The sequence below is a fragment of the Zalophus californianus genome, chromosome 4 (genome assembly GCF_009762305.2).
Source record: "Zalophus californianus isolate mZalCal1 chromosome 4, mZalCal1.pri.v2, whole genome shotgun sequence".
NCBI classification, from domain to species: Eukaryota; Metazoa; Chordata; class Mammalia; order Carnivora; family Otariidae; genus Zalophus; species Zalophus californianus.
Window position 1 is genome coordinate 63,791,725 of NC_045598.1, and position 20,992 is coordinate 63,812,716.

General features: G+C 42.3%; 1 long non-coding RNA gene across 1 annotated transcript in view; it reads right to left on the reverse strand.

Moving 5' to 3' along the window:
• Positions 1 to 4,504: 4,504 nt before the first annotated feature.
• The window catches only part of LOC113914071, a 113,090-nt gene continuing 96,602 nt past the window's right edge, over positions 4,505 to 20,992 (reverse strand). Inside the window, exon 3 of the long non-coding RNA XR_003517369.1 lies at positions 4,505 to 4,878. This is a non-coding gene — a long non-coding RNA (uncharacterized LOC113914071). The remainder of the gene's footprint in view (positions 4,879 to 20,992) is intronic.

The window sequence follows — 20,992 nt, forward strand, 5'->3', positions numbered from 1 at the left end:
CTGTGCACCTACAGGTTTTGCACCGGGTAGGTTCACCTGGCAAATCTTTGCGACAGCCTGAACTTCTCAGCTTGCCAGCCTGCTTGCAGACTGCCGATCTCTTCCAGCACCTTCCTTTCCTTTTCTCCTGCTCTCCTTCCATCCAATTCACTTGCTGCCAAATATCTTTCTAATACAGACAGAATAAAACCTAATTTAACTATTAGCTTAAGCAAAGCAAATAAGATGTAAATCCTTCGCCAAAAAGTCATACAGTGCATTCCAAAGCCCAGTTTTATATGCAATTTTAAAATGATCTACTGTTTGGCGTGATTCATGACACTGTTCTCCTTCTATTAACTCAGAGTTAATTATGTGACCTCTTCACCACCTGAGATTTTCAAATTGAATCCAGCATTTTAAGAGGCCCTGTTTCTCTTTGCTGTGGTTGACAGCCACCACTGTTGTATTGAAATACACAGAAGTCAGCTCAGATCATAGCTGCTGCCCCCACGCCCACCCCCAATCCTACCAGCAGCTGCTTGGTGCTTACATATGACCTGTGAGGCTAAATAGAGTTCCCAAGATACAGGCAACTTCCTGGATCATTGAGTCCATGGATCAGCACAAAATTGCAAGAAAACTTTAGGAGGGAAAGACAGTAAAGCAGCTCTGAAAATAACATTGTAAGGGCTGAAATTAATCTCTAGAGGTAGAACATTTCATAACCCCAAGCTCCTGCCAGGGAATTCTTTTAATCTATCTAAGCTTCGCTGCCTCTCATTGAGATGTACCTGTTTGGTTGTCTGGAATTAATTTTCCTAGGCATTTGTTTTCACAAACCTTTCCTGTTATGTTTTCTCTCTCTCTCTCTCTCTTTTCCTCCTTTCTTTCTATTAGTCTTCTGATCTCTAATTTCTTCAAGTCTTATGGTTTTCTTTGCCCCAAATGACATTTGCTGGTATTCTCAATTTAAGTCCAAAAGTAAACTTAATTTCCTGGTTGCTAATGGTAAGCACACAACGCTGCCAGAGTGTCTCTCTAATATGTAAATCTGGTCATCTTACCCTGTGGCAAAATTCTTTGACTGCCCTTATTATGCACTCAGAATAAAATTAAATTTCCTTATCAAGGATTTGATTTAGTCATTCAATCAAACAAATGTGTTTTTACTGAGAGACCTACATGCCCGGCATGGTTCTAGTACACAGAGATACAATATTAAAGAAGATATCATATATCCTTATGGAATTTACATTCTAGTATGAGAGACCAAGACAATACAAAATAAGTTAGTCGGGGCACCTGGGTGGCTCAATAGGTTAAGCATCCAGCTCTTGATCTCAGCTCAGGTCTTACTCTCAGAGTTGTGAGTTCAAGTCCCACATTGGGTTCCACGCTGGATATGGAGCTGACTTAAACAAAAAAGTGAGTTATATAATTTCTAATATAAACTATGAAGAAAATAAAGAAGGATAAGAGAGTGGGTGGGGGAAGGGCTCTTTAGCTAGGATGATTAGGAAAGACCTCTCTGTAGAGTTGACATTTGACCTGAGACCTGAATGATAAGATTAATAAACACCTAAGAGTTTATAATAATCATATGTTATTATTATTAACTCAAAGTGTCTGTTACCTATGAAATTCAGTTTTGTGAGCTCATTTATTCCCATATATATGAATTTAATAAGAATTATTTTGAGGGGCACCTGGGTGGCTCAGTCATTAAGTGTCTGCCTTTGGCTCAAGTCAGCCCCGCATCGGGCTCCCTGCTCTGCAGGAGGCCTGTTTCTCCCTCTGCTACTCTTCCTGCTTGTGTTCCTGCTCTCGCCATCTCTCTCTCTGTCAAATAAATAAAATCTTAAAAAAAAAAGAATTATTTTGAAAAACAGTCTAATATTGTCTGTTTCTACATACTGTTTCCTTGTAGACTAGATTTTTGTCCTTGTGTATGTCCTCTAAATTAATAGAATCTTACAGTCAGAGAAGAGCAAACTCTTTTCCAGTTAGTCCTCCTGCTACTTAAAATACGTGCCTTCCTGGGCTTGAAACCCCCAAGTATCGTGAGACCTTGTGCAATGGTGTTTCCTTCTTAGGTAGAAAATGAGAATGTCAAATATCTAAGACCTCGTCCAAGTCTAAAATGCCATGAGTTCATTTTGAGTCATATGTTTGTGATCTACAGAAAACTAACACCTAAGTTGACAAAATCTATTAGTCTATGAGATAATGTTTTAACGGCATAGGAGGTAATTAAAATAATTGATGAATTTATACATTTTAAAAAGTAATTTATGACTTAACTTTTTCTAGATTTATTATATGCTCAGATGCATTAGATGGTTCAATGTTAGTGTTTTGGTTCCTTTTGAATTCCAATGGATATATTTTTAGAAGGCTTAAAGAATGGCCTTTCTTTGTAGTTTTTTTTAAAGATTTTATTTATTTATTGAGAGAGAGAGAGAGAGCTCGAACAGGGGTGGGGGGCAGAGAGAGAGGGAGAAGCAGGCTCCCCGCTGAGTAGGAAGCCCTGCATGATGTTCAATCCCAGGACCCTGAGAGCATGACCTGAGCTGAAGGCAGACACTTAACTGACTGAGCCACCCTGGCACCCCTGGAATAGGTTTTACAGGTTTTTTTAGGATAAATGTGAATGTGGGGCTTAGAAGTTATTCTTCTCTGAGACTCCTTTAAAAGACCTCTCTCTATAAAAAGAAATGGTATTTCCAAGTGTCCATCAGTAGGTGAATGGATAAAGATGTGATTATACACACAGGTACACACACAGTAGAATATTACTGAGCCATGAAAAGAATGAGATCTTGCCATTTGTGACAACATGGAAGGACCTAGAGGGTATTATGATAAGTGAAATAAGTCAGAAAAAGACAAATACTGTATGATTTCACTTGTATGCAGAATCCAAAACAAACAAACAAAAAGCAGAAATGGATTCATAAATACAGAGAACAAACTGATGGTTGCCAGAGGGGAAGTGTGTTGGGTGATGGGCAAAATGGGTGAAGGAGAATGGGAGGTACAGGTTTCCAGTTATGGAATAAACATGTCACAGGGATGAAAGATACAGCACAGAGAATGTAGTCAATGGTACTGTAACAGCATTGTATGGTGACAGATGGCAGCCGCACTTGTGGTGAGCGGAACACAACGTATTGACTTGTGGAATCACTTTGTTGTACACCCAAAAATAATGTTACATTGTGTGCCAACTATACTTCAATAAAAACAAACAGAAAGCTTTAAAAATGTGTATTAAGTGATTTTGCTGCCTTAGGAACAAAACAGAAATGGTATTTATTTATTTTCTTTAGCGTATAGGACAAGTATGTTGTATGGTACTCTTTGGTAAGTCATACTATTATAGTACAGGTAACAGGAGGGGGAGAAAAGGAATTCACATGCCTCTGTAAGTCCATTCCATAAGGAAGGGATCAAGACCAAACTGAAATTGCAAAACAAATATGTAATAATAGCAATAATTAGCTTCACAGAAATGGGGTAAAAGCGAAAGGAGTTCAATTCGTGTCCGTGCTCAGATGAGCTAGATCTGTGAACAACTTCAGGTTTGATGAGCCCAACTTACTAAAAGTTTGCACACTGGACTCATGCCAAATAGCAATGAAATGTGACTTCAGGTTCCATATTATGCATGTGTCCAACAAGCATTATGAAAGTATTAGGTTGGTAGTTGTGTGTGTATGAGAAGTAAGTGCAAACCTAGGACAGCTTTTTCTTTTGTACCCATAGAACAAAAGTGAGATCCTAAGAAATAAAAACAACAAATATAGAGCACATGCTGCTGATTCTGTGGACTACTTTTTCTTTCTCTAACAGGGATAGGAGCTTCTACCCACTCTACCGAAAAGAAGAATAGCATTAGGTCCACTGCAATAACTCACCAGAGGACCCAGTAGGCTTTGAGATGCAGACTATTATTGCTCAGTGAGTAGACTCTGATGGAAATTCTTAGAGAAGGGATTACTGCCATTACTCTGGCTATTACCGACCAGTGGCCTGAGCCTATTAACAGGCAAAGCCTCAGAGGGGGCTTCTTGCCGCCTAACTCTTGACTATAAGAGGGCACCCTTGAGCCATCCTCACTAGTGTTTCTCAGCATTCCACAGTCTGTTCTTACATGTGGGCTGAGCCCATGTTATTTCCCTGCAGCCATAAAGGTATGGTTTATTTACAGCTACTTAAGTCAATTTTATAAATAATCTTCACCATGTGCAAGGCATTTGGAATGGGGCATTAACAGAAGAATACACAGATGATAAGACACAATCTCTACTTTCAAAAATCTGATTTCTTAAAAGAAAAAAAAGAACAACCCAAGTAACTGTAATGCAAGGCAAAGTGAAATGCATTTTAAAAAGACACTCCACGGGAGAAGCTGTAGGAGGACAAGTGTTGGGAATTCTTAAGATGTAGTATATCATATGGAATGGGGAATTATCCATCAGTTGCAAGCAACAGACAACAGCCCTGGCTAATGTGAGCAGAAAGTAGATTTAATAAAGGGATATTGGGTAGCTGACAAAATCATTAGGAGAACCGGACACGAAAGTTTTTGCAGATACAAGCAATGTCCAAAATCACATACCACAGAGCTGGCTGATGAAGGCATCACTGCCATGAGAGCTGGACAGAGACGCCATAACATGTACTACCAACCCATGGACGGTGGGTATGGCCCTCTGGCCCCAGAACCACGCTCTGCCGTCTCTGAAAACTGGATGTTGCTGCTGCCCGTCCCCTCAGAGTGGAGTCTGCGAAATCCTTGCTTCTCCACGTCCTCAGCAAACTGTTGCAAGCCTCAAGTGGTTAGCGCTCATTGCCAGCATCTGGGGCATGTCCCCACGCAGTAAATTCAAGGGTCTGGAAGAATAATCATGATGTTTTCACTTTCTCTAGTAAGAACCAGCTCTTTATAATTTGATGGGTTGGGGGTGGCATTCACAAACACAAAATTCATTGCAGCATCCACTATATCGAGCAAGCTATATTGGACACCCATTTTAAGGAAAGGAGATCTGTAGGCAGCCCATTTTGGCTTGCATGTCCTCTTTCTCGTGTCCAATAAGATAATGCTTTTCATCACTTGAGACCATCCTGTATTCCCTTTTAGCTTACAGCATTTTGTTGTCTCCTTGGTGAGACAGTCTACACTGGGACTCCTAGGATTTATTTAATCATGGTGTTTTCATTTGTGCTATATTGAAGAGCCAAATGCCTAATCAAAGGGAAAAATAGTAATTTGTTCAAATTAAATGATGGTGTGGAAGAAAAATAGATGTTACTATAACATGTATTTCCAAAAAGACAGTGGTGATAACTCATACAGGTGGATGGTTCACCTGACAACCAAGATAAGTTTCAAACTATAGAAATAGAAGGTGACACAATCAGCTATTTATGTCCTGACGATGAGCAATATTCGATACCATAAATTTAAGGATGCAGAAGGATTTCAGGCAATGGGAAAATGCAATAAAGGGGAAAATCTCACCTAAGCATTTAACAGAATAATATGGAAAAGGTTTCCCTAAGAGGGTCTGAGTCACTCCTTTGATTTCCTCTGACCAGGTAGTGGAAAACTTTTGGTAACTGAAAAGAACTTCAAATCAATTGATCATCTGGCACAAACGACAATACAAAAGATTCAAGGTATTCTCTCTGAATTTCAGACTCATATCTACAAATGTCTACCAGAAGCTGAGCTTAAATGCTCCTAAGTACCTAACACTCAACAACCCCAGTTGAATTTATTCTCTTCTCACCAATTCAGGTTGTCTACCTAATATCTCCCACTCGGTGAATGATGCCCAGGCAACCAACCAAGACCTCGAATGTCACCAGCAAGTCTTCCTAATATCTAACCAGTCACAATAGTCACAGTCTCCCCTGCTCAAGTCCTAGCCCCCTGTCCCAGGAATCACAGTTGTGTGCTCATACTTGCCTCTTCAGCTGGCCCTGTTGCCCCCAGAGCCCATCTGTCACGAAGCAGTCAGAAGGGCCTGCTGAACGTGAATCTCACCATGGCGCCTCCATACATGGATTCTGGGGTTCAGATAAATCTGGTTTTGAATTCTAACTTCTCCACTCAGGAGTAAGATGGTCTTGGGCAAGTCACTCAGCCTCTCCTAGCCTCAGTACCTTCATTTTTAAATGGAAGATAATGCTTTTTCACATGGAGATTCCTCTCAAGGGTTAAGTGAGAAAATGTGTTAAAAGTGTGCAGCAGAGTAGCCAGCATAAAATAAATCCCTCAGTGGAATTTCCCATCACCATTATCAAGAATTAAAGTCTTTTTGGTGTGGATTTGCAATCAGAGAATTCTAATGCAAAGCCAGTTCCTTTTTGTTTTTTTTTTTTTTTTTTGGAATAAAGAAACAGAAAGGACACTGGATAAAGGATTATTTGCATGCCATAAGGAGGGCCATGTAACAAATGACACTCTTGGAATCCCCCAAGGGGAAAGGGGATTGTTTACTTCTTAGTGGGAGCACTGTGCCAGTGCAAAAAAAAAGAAAGAAAGAAAGAAAGAAAGAAAAAATCCACCAAGATGCACGAGGAATGACGACAGCAACAGCTGCAGCACCATTAAATGTTTTACAGGTATTCATTCATTTATGTATTCATCAAACATTTATTAAGCACCTACCATGTGCTCTGTGCTTCTTGTTGGGAATACCAAGAATAAAATTCAAAGAGTGCTCTTAAAGAAGCTCACAGTTCAGTGAGAAAATCATACTTGAATGTGTTTTATATGGTCATAGAAATATACCCCACATCCTTTGATACCCTTAAGACCTCCATCAAGAGGGGAAGGAGGGAGTGATAAGAGCAGGAGGAAAAGCGGGGGGCGGGGAGACGAAGGTCATTCGAGACAGAAAGAGCAGCACATCAACAGACACTTCTCCCAGACATGGGAGAGATCTTGACAGATGGGTCAGCAGTGAGCCTTTTGATGTGGTTGAAGCATGTGCATGTTCTTATGGCGGGCCCTTGCTTTGTACTTGGACATCAACCCGAGGCAATAATTCGTATGGTACTGTTGACTCTAGAACCTGGGAACATCTCAGATGCCTCCTGGACCCACTGCTCTCTCCAGTATCCAAGTTTAACTGATTCAAAAAACCAATTCTCCTCAGTCCCTTCTCCTTCAAAATGCACCACGGGGATAAAATCAACCCTTCTTCTACACTCTATCCACCTGCTTCCACCCGACCAAACACCCTGGAAGATGTGGTGGCTAGTGGCTTGTTGCAGGGATAGCAGAAGCCAGGACTGGAGAAATGCAAGGCCACATTTTAATTAACCGAATTATATCTTTGTTCCAAACAAAGATTTTTCAGGCTCTTGGTGCCTCACAGGGCAGGGGTCCACAAAGTACTCTCAGTCATCGGTATCTATCTCTGTCTCTCTCCTTTGCCCCCTGCCTCCTGCCTCCTCCCACCCTCTAGTCTCCATACCACACCTTCATATCTCTGTTCAGTCATCCAAACTATTGTTCAAGAAAACTAAGCTCTTCCCCATAAAATTTCTTCCTTTACTTTCCTGCCTTCGTTACTCATGGCATTCTCTTCAGCCCAGTCACTGAGAGCCTTAGAGAAGGAAGGAGGGATTATGGCTCCTCAAATTCCAATTTCAACTCCTTCTCAATAAACCCTATAGTTCCCCCTGACTTCTTCACTAATACTAAAGTCATGTTACCTAAATTTGAATCCCTGTTCCACCTGTATCTATAAGAACTTTAGAGAGTTACTTAACCTCTCTGTGCCTCAGTTTCTTTGTTTGTAAAATAGGGAATCATAGTATCTACCTAATGTTTCATGATTAAATTAATTAAAATATATAAAGTATTTAGAATAATGCTAGTAAAGAGTAAATGGTAAATATCACCACTGTTACTTATGAAGTAAGCACACTTCACAAAGATATTTATTGATCTTACTCAGAAAAAGTTCTACGTCTTTGAAGGAAAGGACATTTAGCCAGTTGGCATTGTGTCAATATGCTCCCTAGGTTAACTATTCTACCCTCTCCCTGTCTTACAGTGAGAAGGCCTTGGTCTTCTGACCTTAACATGGCTCACCAGCTAACTGGTGAGTCTGGGTCTGAGTTCTTGATCTCAAAACTGATTCAAAGTATCTTAGGCCCAATCATGAGGGCCTAGGGGCCACTCGAGAGAGTGTGGATTTTAATTCCAAGGCAGTAGGTATCCACTAAGATTCTCACAGGAGGAAATGGTGATCAGATTTTCGTTGTATTTTATTTTTTTTAAGATTTTATTTATTTATTTGTCAGAGAAAGAGAGAGAGAGAGAGAGAGAGCACAAGCAGGGGGAGCGGCAGGCAGAGAGGGAAGCAGGGAGCTGAGCAGGGAGCGTGATGTGGGACTTGATCCCAGGACCCTGGAATCATGACCTGAGCCGAGAGCAGGCACTTAGCTGACTGAGCCACCCAGGCAGCCCCAAATTTTCATTTTAGAAGGAGAATTCTGGCAACAGTTTATGTAGATATACTGGGTTGGAGGTAGGAGTGGCAGGAGGCAGGGAAACCATGTAATGCACTGTTGGAATAGTCCAGGCAAGAAATGATGAGCACCTGGACTCAAGCATAGCAGAAGAAATGGAAATGGACGTCTTCTAAAGTAGATTCACCAGGACTTGGACATGAAGAGGAAGGTAGAAAGTTTTTAGCTTGGGCAACTGGCGAGGCGGCCATTAGTTGAGACAAGGAATAAGAAATACAGAGGAAACCTGAAAGGAAAATAATGAGCCCTTCCTTTGAGCATATAAAGTTTAAGTATCTCTGGAAGGAGGTATATACTAGGCTGTTGGAAATATGGATCTTCCTCTGAGTAGAAAGGTCCAGGAGATAAAGACCTAGGAAACATCACCACGTAACTGAGGGCCAAGTCACCAGAACCGATAAGATCACCCAAGGGCAAGATACAGATCAGGGGGTAAAAAGGATCAAGATCAAAACCCTAACATCCAAGGTGGATGAAGACAGTCAAGGACAAGTGAGAGAAGGCATAGTCAGGAGGAAATGGGAGAACCAGAGAGTGTGGTGTCACAGAAGCTAAGAGGTGAGGGACATTCAAGTTTGTTCATTTGACTCAACATTGATAGAACATCTATGAGCTAGGCCCTACAATAGGTGCTGCAAATACATCTGCAAAAGGAAAAAGGAATAGTCTTTGCCCTCATGAAATTATCTTCTGAGAGAGACAGATAAGGAACAGGTGGGTGGTAATTACAGTGTTAAGAAAAAATCTAAAACAGGCAAGGGGATTGAGAGTGATGGGAGAGGAGATGGGTGCCATTTTATTTATTTTTTTTTACTATTATGTTCAATTAGCCAACATATAGTACATCATTAGTTTTTGATGTAGTGTTCAACAATTCATTAGTTGCGTATAACACCCAGTGCTCATCACCACATGTGCCCTCCTTAATACCCACCACCAAGTTACCCCATCCCCCCACCCCCCTCCCTTCTGTAACCCTGTTTGTTTCCCAGAGTCCAGAGCCTCTCATGGTTTGTCTCCCTCTCTGATTTCTTCCCATTCGGTTTTCCCTGCCTTCCCCTGTGGTCCTCCGTGCTATTCTTTATGTTCCACATATGAGTGAAACCATATGATAATTGTCTTTCTCTGCTTGACTTATTTCACTTAGCATAATCCCCTCCAGTTCCATCCATGTCGATGCAAATGGTGGGTATTCATCCTTCCTGATGGGTGCCATTCTAGATAACAGGGTCAGGGAGGGCTTCTTTAAAGAAGTGGCATTTACACAGAGATCCAAATGAAGAGAAAGAGAGCCATGGAAATATCTGGGAGAATAATGTTCTAGAGGCAAAGGCACCAGCACATACAAAGGCCATGAAACAGCACTGTTGGCTTGTTTGCGGAACAGTGGGTAGGCCAGTGTAGCTGTGGTGTGGTAAATAAGGGGGATGTGATAGGAAATGAGGCAAGACAGTTGGCCCGGGGCCAGACCATGCAGGGTCTTGCTGAGAGGTCAAGTGCGATGACTGAGAAGATGCTATCGGATTCAACAATTAACAGACCATTGATGACCATCGTGAGAGCAATTCAGTCAAGTGTTGTGGAAAGAAGCCAAAGAGACTGCAGGCGTTGAGAATTGGATTGCAAGAGAGAGAGGAGAGAAAGCAAGCACAACTCTCTTTCAAGATGTCTGTCAATGAAGGAAAGGAGAAAGGGCAGGAGCCTGACGGCATTGCAGGGCTGTTTTAAGACGGGGAAAACCTGACAAAAAGGAAGATGCAGGAGAGAAAGAGGGAGAATCATGGACCAAGAAAGGCCCCGTGGACAAAACAATGAGACCAGAAGCACCAGTGCAGCGAAACTCCCGGGAAACTGCACCTTGCTGCGCAGGCGCAGACATGGTGGCAGGGAGGCGGGCTTAGGAGTTCCTGTGCACTGGCCTCCATTCTTCCTGGGGACAAAGAGGCAAAGTCTTGTGTTGACAGGGAGGGGACTGGATACGAATGGGAGCCCGGCAAGGGGAGGAAAGTCTATCTGGAGAGGAAGTGGCCAGGAATCAGGGAAGAAGTTGGGAGAGTGGCAGCCCACCCTGAAAACATGAACAAAGGCAGGGCGCCCAGGAGCGGGTTCAGGAACTCCTGCATCTAGTGAGAGCCAGGACAGAGCCTGGAGGGGCGGGGAGGGAGTCAGGCCAGAAGGGACCCGGGCGGGTAAATGGGAAGTGACTGGAGAGGAATAGGAGCCATCTGGGAAGCTGATGCCTACACACTAGTGCCAACCGCTAGTGTGAAGAAAGTGGTGGTGAACAAGAAAATCTACCCCGTACAATTTCTATGAATTTAGCAATGCATATGCACAGTTAATTAAATCCATATACAATCTGTCCAGATCCAACTATTTCCTTTGTTTCTAAAGTTCTGGTAAAGCAAATCTTTCAATTACGGTGACCTGATACGTGCTTAAAACTGGGAGTATTTCAACTTCCGGTATCGGGACATTATAGAGCAGTGATTAAGAGCATGGTCTCTGGCACTGGAATGCCTGGGTTTGGACCCCTCCTTTGACCTTTATCAGCTCTGTGACCTTGGCAAGTTACTCCATCTCATTTTTTCTTAACTGTAAAGTGAAAAAAATGGTAATATCTACCCTCATTGTTATTATAAATGAAAGTTATTTAGAACAGGATCTGGCAATATGAACACTGTATATATACTTGTTTGACAATTAGAATTCTCTTTTGGCCAGTAATAATGCTAATCATTGGACATGAATTAGCCTAATCCTCATTTAAACCCTGTAAGATAAGGTTTTATTGTTCGATTTCACAAATGAAATAGACTCATTTTCCAAGGCCACTCAGCAAGGAAGAAGAAGTGTTGGGATTTGAACCCATGTGTATCTGTTCCCAAAGCAGTGCTCTTTTCACTAAATCACGCTATACCATGAAGGTTTTTGCTTGCAAAGGCTACATCTGTGTGGTAATTTCCAAGTCCAGAAGACCATGGAGGTACCTGATGCTATTCCTTTCGGAGTGTCTTATGCAGTCTGTTTTCATATGTATCTCAGCTAAGGAATCCAAATCATATCACACACTCACACACCTACACACAAACATACACACACACACCCTTACACCAAACCCAGCACGGAATCAAAGCCCAGATTTTGAGGTTAAATTTAAAGAATGTTAGCTTGGTCTTGGTTGTTTTAAACCTTAAATAACATTTGATACATTAACTTTTAGCCACCCTGAAGTAGTTTCAAAATGTCAGCAGAAATGATTGATTTGTAGTTACTTTTATATGGCTGCTCAAAGCCCTACCACACTACATAGATGACTGACGAAAGCGAAATGAGCCATTTCCCCTCTCTACCTTAGGAATTCCCTCCACAAATAGCACCAGCCCTTTCTATTCTGGTCCCTTGCTGGCACTGAGCCTTCAGCTGCGGCCCGGCTTCTCAAAAGCCGGTCCAGATTGCTCTGTGATGATGTTGTCACAGGTCTGCAGCAACACGGAAAAAAATAGAATAAAAACATCCACACATGCTCAGTGTGCTGAGGTTTCTTTTTTGGAAAGGCCTATCTTGTTAGAGATGCAGGATCACAGGATGTTCAAGATCACAACATCACACACTCCAGAACCAGACCTGTGAATTCAACTCGCAGCCTCACTACCTTCCCTGGTACCTCAGTTTCCCTTCTTCTAAAATGAAAAACCTTACAGCTTTTTGGTGAGGATTAATTGAGTTCACGCATATAAAACATTTAAGAATGTGCCCAGCACATAGCACTCAAAACGCATAACCCACTGGTATAATCATGGCATCTTACTCTTCCTACCTTCTTAGCTTAGGAAATATTCTTCACTTTTATAAACAGGATCACTAATACATGGTTGTTACAGATGTTGATTTGGGGGGTGTTTTTTTGTATATATTTATTTGGTGGTTGTTTTAATATTCTTACCTGACAAAATAAAAAGTGTAAATGATGCTACTGGCACAATGTTGTTGATTCTTGTTCATTTTGTCCTTTAGTGTTGTTTTAATGTCCTTAGTTGCCAAAAGAAGAGGGTGACAAACCTAGGTCAGTCTCCAAATTAATTTCTAAATTTTACTCATCCATGAAATCCCCCAATTTGGGCACCACTTGTCAACCTTAGGAATTCTCTCAGATAGCTCCACCCCCGGCCCCGTGTAGCCGTGGATTGTAGCACGCTCCATTTTCATTCAAGTCAGGGGGATAAAGGAATACAATCAAGTCAGCTAGTGTAACTCCTGGGACACTTTTGCCAACCCATCTAATTAAAGACTGCAGCAGTTATTCGGGCAAAGCAGAAAGATTACCATCGGCTTAAGTAATGAAGCTAGTTTTATAATTTGAGCACTTGGGGCTGTAAGAGGGCAGTGTGTCCATTTGCTTTACAAAATATCTCATGTGGTTGAGCCAAATTTTCTTTTAAATGTGAAATAACATCCATTTAATCAGAATTAACTCAACCCACAAATATATAGAAAGTCTTAGATTGAGCCTTACTCTTCTTAAAATCTTAAACCTCTGCAAATATGTTCAGAGACGGCTATAATTGCTATTCTGGGAAGTCTGTTAAGCAGCATTTCTCAAAGTAAGTGCTTCCAAACAGTATTCCCCTGAATACTGTATTAGTTTCCTGGGGCTGCCGAAACACCGTACCACAAACCGAGTGGTTCAAGCAACAGATATTTATTCTCTCACAGTTCTGGAGGCTAGAAGTCCGAGATTGAGGTGTCCTCAGAGCCACCTTCCCTCCAAAGTTACCATGGGAGGCTGTGTTGCAGGCCCCTGTCCTAGCTTCTGGTGGTCCCTTGGCCAGTCTTCACATGGAGGTCTCCCTGGGCTTGTGTCTGTCTCCATGTCCAAATCTACACCAGTCACATTGGATTAGGGGCCCAGCCTACTCCATTATGTCCTCATCTTAAACATCTGCAATGACCTTATTTCCAAATAAGGGCACATTCTGAACTACTGAGAACCGGGGCTTGCGAGAGACTGAATGCTCCTACCCTCCCACCTTTGAAGGTTGAAACGTAATCTCCAAGGTGATGGTAGTTGGAGGTGAGGGCTTGGGAGGTGATTAAGTCAGGAGGGCAGAATCTTCATGAATAGAACTAGTGCCCTTACAGAAGAGACCCCGGGGGGCTCCCTTGCCCCTTCCACCATGTGAGGACACAGCAAGAAGATGGCCGTCTATGCACCAGGAAGGGGTTCACACCGACATTGAATCGGCCAGTGACTTGATTTCCAGCCTCTGGAACTGTGAGAAATAAATCTTGTCTAAGCCACCCAGTCTGTGGCATTTTTGTTACAGCATCTGACACTGACAAGACATGGTTCCAACATGTGAATTTGTGGGGAAGGGGGAATGACACAATTCAACCCATAACAAATACTCTTCCAAAAGAGAGTTCTAAAGACAAAGATACTGGGAAATTTTGCCAACTCCACATTATCCACATCCGTAGAGCACACATTTTAAAAATATTGAGGGTCCCTAAAATAAAGCTTTGTACAATGAGAAGACTTTGTAAAATCCAGTGTTTCTCAAAACTAGGTGACTTGGGAAGCTATTTTCTTAAGTGACACTCATTTACATCCCACCCCAATAACCCATAGAGTACTCCTCAGAAAATGTAATCAAATTTCAAGCAGGAGAGAAGCCCAAAGCTGAAACCATGGTCATTGTCTGTAATAACTGAGAAAACAAATTCCAGGCATGGCAGCAAGCCTATGACAGTCTGCAACCCTCTAGCCTCTTCTTGTCTCTTTGGGAGGAGAGGGGGGGTGGTTACAAATCCTGGACATAGAAGCTCTTTGTGACAATTATGACAGCCTCAGAATCAAGTGGCCAAAAGGGACGCCATCATTAAAGGCGGAGGAAAAGCACGATGCTGACGTTCTGCCAAAGCTCTTTGAATGAGGTCATGCACTTGAGTGCACAGACTATTGCTGATAACCAGGAGTGCAGGCGGAATTGGTGGGAAACAATAGAGCATGGTGGTGGCTGTTTTATGAGTGGGCAGGAAAAGGAGGGGGCCGAGCACCAGAGCTGCCCTAACCGCCACCTCCGATCATCAGATCCACAGCTGACTGCCTTGGGCAGGTGCTCTGCAGCTCTCTGAGCCCCAGGCGCTCGTGGGCCAGAGCTCGGCTGCCACCCTGGGAGCCTCGGAACTGTGGCTCGTCGCCCTGCTAATCCCACTCTGCACGTCCCCCTGCTTGACAGGAGCAGGAGAGAAGTCACTGTGCAGGGGCTGATGTGCTTTTCTTCTCAAGCAGATGCTGCTTTATTGGACGCCTGACTCTGTGACTAACTTTGGCTTATTTTTTGCCATATGTCTTTCCCAAAGCTGCTTTGGTTCTGGGTGCAAGCTGAGTCAGTGCGATTTCGTTAATCCAGTGCTGCCTCTGCTCGCCGCATCTGGCTCACCCCCGAGCCTGCAGCTGGCACTGGGCTCCCCTCCTTTGGCCTGGCTAGAACAATTGTGGGCCTATGGGTCTCGACAGGCTCATGACCGATTTAGCCCATAGACTCATATCAGACCCTGCAGAACCACTATCTTCATTCTGAGTCGCAAGAAAAATATGCTAAATATGATAACACCTGTGGAGTCTTTTTGAGGCCTGATACAGAAAAAGAAGAAATGAACAATCGTAGTGCAAGAGGAGAAGGACAGCCTGAACCAGGGGCATTGAATTGGAAGGCAAGCTAGCCTCAGGTATGTGAAGATGTGGAAAGTGATACCCGAATTTTGATGAGAAACAAATACTGAATAAAACATTTAAAAACAGATGGGGGAAGAACACGATGTCTGCTTTTTAAGGAAAACCCACTCAACTGAATTCTCATAAAGGCAATGCGATCGAGTCGTAAAAGGCAATTGGCATCCTCTGGTTAAAAATGAGGCTTTGAAAGCAAATTTCCAAGGCTTTCAATTATAGCCTCTAAATTCCACATGTAGGCCCTCATCCACATGAAACAATCTCTTGCCAGGTGAAATGATTAGCTGAACAGATCAGAGATGGAGATGCCAGTGTAGTGGTAGTGTCATGAAACGCAAGCAAGCACCCTCTGAAAGATAAGCCCAGACTCCCATTTGGCCTTTATTTGAAGCCATTTTCTTTCCTATTGTCACACTGCAGAGGACTCGGCACACACACATACACATACACACGTGCACACAAACATGAAAGTTTCTTCTTCCCCATTTAGAAAAAGGAGGAAAAACAACTGCCTTGTGGCCCACTGCCAAGGGTATACATGCTTCCCTGCCTCCCCCCTCTCCTTTCCATTTAAGGGAGGCCATGACACAAAATAAAGATGAACACATTGGGGAAACCGTGGGAAATAGTACTCGTTCTCCTGGTGAGAAATTGAAACCCAACAAGACTGTTGTATAGAATGCAATTGTTCTTCAGTCAGCAACATATCGTAAATTCTGCCTTGGAAACCAAACCAAAGGACTGCAAAAAGCTTGGAGATCGGGAAAGAAAACGAAACACAGGAGGGTGGTTAGTGATTCCCCACAAGTGGTCTGGGGAGTTCTTTAAAACTGCATCATTATGATGGGCTCCCTGCAAGGGCTTTTTCTAAGCAATTCCTTCTAAATGCCCCCAGAGTGGGAACATGTTGTAAGTTCAAGAATGAATTTCTGAGATGGAATACCCGACTGCTTTGGGATCTACAAAGCAGAGGTGGTGCAGCGATTACAATTGCCACAAGAGATAAAATATGGTGGGAATCTAATCTTGTTTGGCAAAGTTCATACATTTTGCAAGGTTTTTCACAAGCAAAGAAAAAAAATCAAATAATGTTTCTCTCTTTCCCACCCCAATGCCACCTATTTTTGTTTGTTTTGTTTTCACTAATCAATCACTTTAACAATCATGTGGAAGTCCTGAGATGAATTTCTATTCAAATATGCTCTGTTTTGTCATTGAGATGAACTGTAAGACAGGTGTGTCATAGCCCTCCAAAGTCTTCCAGAAGGCGATGTCCTCTAACTCAATTAACTCAATGTTCTTTATCCAGTCTGAACCTGGTTATCATCTGGGAAGTTGTTTTTTTTTTTTTTTTTTTTTTTAAGCTGATGCCTGGATCCTCCCTCCCCGGAAATGCTGATTTCTAATTGGTCTGGGTTGCAGCATGGCATTATGATTTTTTAAGCTCCCAGATGATTCTAATTTGCAGCCAGGTTGAGAGACCAATGTGAGACCAACCTATAGCATGTGTCCATTCAGACTTATTTCTCTAACATCCTGTTCCTTTCCTGACCTTCCAGGATTCCCCACAGGCATCTCTCCTGAATCATCACTGATACTCTAAGTCTGAGTGTAGGCCAGTGAATGGGCCTGGTGTCCTTTTCTGCAAGAGCCTAATAAACAAAGTAGGCTCCCCTTTCCCTGCTACCTGACCTCTCAGTCTCCCCACATCCAATACACCAGATGTGCATCACATAGACTGGAAACTTCATGGAAGTGTGAGGGCAATTTCGGGAAAGAGTTGTAAGTCTAGAAAAGAACAGGAGGTTCTGCTGAATTGGACTTTCCTGAGCCTGAAAGATAAAGCATCCCTCATGGGTAGTTCCCTCACTCTTTACCAGGGCTCCCTGCCAGTGGGGTAGCTAGCTCATCTACCAAAAACCTTCTTTCTAAAGTCTCTCAGTAGAAATTTTTATCTTCTCGCGGAAAACTCAACCCTCCCCACTCCCAGACCAGCCCCCCCCCGAACCATATTCCACAGATTTCTGCAGTCTTGAGAAGTGGCCATCCGTGCAAACCAGGTGGGCTGTGTTACTATGAGCCTTCCAAGCTTTGCCAGGGGAGTAATGGGGTCCAGTTCCAGGGGCCAGAGTGGTCCCAGATCCTCCAGCTAAGGTTTCTTGGTGGTAGCTCACCACCAGAGTTGTAGTCCTATCAGTGACTTCAACTAGAGGATCTACAATTAGGTCAACCTATGTCCACAGCGCGCAATTTGTCCCTTCCCACTCCCTACACGTATCACTACAGTCTTAGTTTGGGTTCTCAAACTTAAATAACTTCAGAGGTCAAGGAGATAAGGGGTACAAGACAGTAAAGAATATTGGTAACTTAATTCATTTAATGCTATTCAACACAGTATTAGTGTTCTCCAGAGAAACAGAACCAGTAAGATATGACTATATATATATTTCCATATATAAGTTTGTGTATATACAGAATGTAAATTTACTATGAGGAATTGGCTCACGCATTTTTGGAGGCTGAGAAGTTCCACAATCTGTCGTCTGCAAGCTAGAAGCTCAGGAGAGCTGGTGGTAAAAATTTAGTTCAAGTCCAAAGGCCTGAGCATGGGGGTTTCCAATGGTTTACATTCCAGTCCAAAGGCCAAAGAAGATGAGATGAGATGTCCCAACTCACACAGGCAGGCAGGAAGCAAAACAGGGTCAGTTCTCCCTTCCTCTGCCTTTTATTCTGTTCAGGCCCTCAACAGACTGGATGATGCCCACCCACAAGGAGGAGGGCAATCTACTTTACTTAGTCCACGGATTCAAATGCTAATCTCATCCAGAAGTACCCTTACAGACACACCCAGAAGTAATGTTTTACTCTGCACACACCACGGCCAGTCAAGATGACATATAAAATTAGGTATCCCAAATACCAGAGGCATTAAATGTAAAAATTATTAAAAAAATTATTGTGACATACAAAATACATTTGAGAATCTCAGTCAGCCCACCACTTCCAGCTTTTGAACTCTGATCTAAATCCATATGGAGAAAAGAATATCTCTTCATCCAGCCTTCACGGCATATGTCCCAGTCTTGGAGTCAACGGGAGTCACTAATGAGCTCAAAAAGATGTTTTGACATCTTCCCCTCTAGGAAGAGGACCTACCTGAATCACCATCTAGGGTCTTTATTAACATTAGTGGCTGTGCTATATGTCCTCCTGCTCAACAGTGCGGTAATTATGTTCACCTTTACACTCTTGATCAAGCTGCTGCATTTACCCCAACCACCCCTCCCACTCTCCCTTCACCTAGCTGATGCCCATTTACACCTCAAGTCTCAGCTGGGGTGCTATCTCCTCAAGGGAGCCTTCTCTACCACACCACCCTAGTTAATTTGGACCTGTCGTGCATCCCCATATGACCCTATATTTATTTGTTCATAAAACCCTTCATAGTTTTAAATATCTGCTCTATGCACACTGACCAACTGGAAACAATTTATTAGTCAGATGACATTGTATGTTAGTGAGGTTGTGTATCAACAGGAACAACATAAACTTCTTAATACCACTGGCATGAGTGAAAATTTGCACAATATGTAACAGCATAGAAATTTAACTCCTAAGTATAAACCCCAAGGAAACTATTTCAATGCATTCAGGGACATATTGATAAGAATGTACTTAGCAGTATTGTCTGTCATGTACATCATCAGGAAAATGGAAAACTGAATTGTATTAACTAAAGTATATTCATAAAATGAATGACTACGCAACAATAAAAATAAAGATATTAAAGCTATATGTACCAGTGGATGAATCTCATAAGCATAATTCTAAGAGAAAAGTTCGAGTCATACAAGACACCTCCTGAGTGGTGTAGTTTATATAAAGTTTAAAAATACCTCAACACAATTATAACTTGTTTAGGGAACCACACAGATAGAGTAAGTTGTATTAGTTTGCTCTGGCTGCTGTAACAAAGTACCAAAACTGGATGGCTGAAACAACAGAAATTTGTCTTACAGTTCTGGAAGCTATCAATCTGAAATCAAGGTGTCAGCAGGGTTAGTATCTGAAAGCTGTAAGAGAATCTGTGCCATGAATGTAGCCTAGCTTCTGGCAGTTTGCCGGCAACCTGTAGTGTTTCTTGGCTTGTAGATGCATCATCCTGATCTCTGCCTGCATCTTCCCATGGTTTCTCCCTGTGTGCGTGTCTATTTCTGTGTCCTAATTTCCCCTTTTTATAAGGACACAGTTATATTAGATTACTGCATACCCTAATAATCTTTTCTTTACTTTTTTTTTTAAAGAGGGGAGGGAGGGGCAGAAGGAGAGGGAGAGAATCTTTTTTTCTTTTTAAGATTTTATTTGTTTATTTGACAGAGAGAGACACAGGGAGAGAGGGAACACAAGCAGGGGGAGTGGGAGAGGGAGAAGCAAACTTCCTGCTGAGCAGGGAGCCAATGTGGGACTAGATCCCAGGACCCCGGGATCATGACCTGAGCCGAAGGCAGATGATTAACAACCGAGCCACCCAGGTGCCCCAAGAGAGGGAGAGAATCTTAAGCAGACTTCACACTGAACACGGAGCCTGAGGCAGGGCTCCATCTCATGACCCTGAGATCATGACTTGAGCTAAAATCAAGAGTCGGCCGCTCAACCAACTGAGCCACCAGGCACCCCTCTAATAATCTTTTCTTAACTTGACAATTTGCAAACACCTTATTTCCAAATAAGGTCACATTCACATGTACTAGGGGTTAGGATTTAAACATATTTGGGGGGGGATACAATTCAATCAATAACACAAATATATAAAGAAGTGCATGGTAATGATAAATGCTGAATTAAATAAAGTTACTTCAAAGGAAAAGGAAGGAGATGTGTTCAGGAACTTCAACAGCCATGAGAATATTTTATTTCTTGAGTTGATCATGAATATACAAATATCCGATCTATTATTCTTCATAGTTCCTTTTATGTCTAAAATAGTTTGTAATAATTATAAAATATGTATTTTATGATAATTAAAATATTTTTCCTTTTTAATGTAGGTCTTCAAATTATACTGTAAAATATATGAGAGCGGAACTTTTGTATCACCAACCCAGCACAATGCTTGGCACGTAATAGGCAACTAGTCAGTCCCTGAATTAATTAATGAGGTGGACATTATTATACTACTTGGAGATGAGGAAAGTGATGTTTTGATCACATTAGTCTATGGATGAACACAGTTGAGGCTCTAACTCAAGTGCCCTGACCTTCCAAATATCACTATTGCCCTTTCTTGATGAGTAGGAGGAGAAGTGAGGGGCCAGAAATCCAAAGAGCTATTGCTCCTTTATTGTTGTCATTGGATACTCAATATTAATTGAGCAGAGACATTCAGACATTACCAGGCCCCAGCATCTTGAATGACAAACCAACTATTTGAGAATTTAGAGACCAAGATGTTAATATGTGGAGATCCATAGCCACTGGAATTTCAGTGCCTGCCACCATATGAATCTGGTTGGATGCAAGTGAGTAGTCTTGAAGAATTACAGTGATCACATCTTCCTGTAGCAAAGGTATATAAATAATGAACCGGATGGATCTAGAGGGGAAAAAGCATATGATATAGGACATCTCTAGTGGCAAGTGTACCTAGTAAAACTGCTTATATTCTCAGTTATGTTCCCTCATTTGGGGACTGTCTCTTGGTCCACAGAAGTGGAT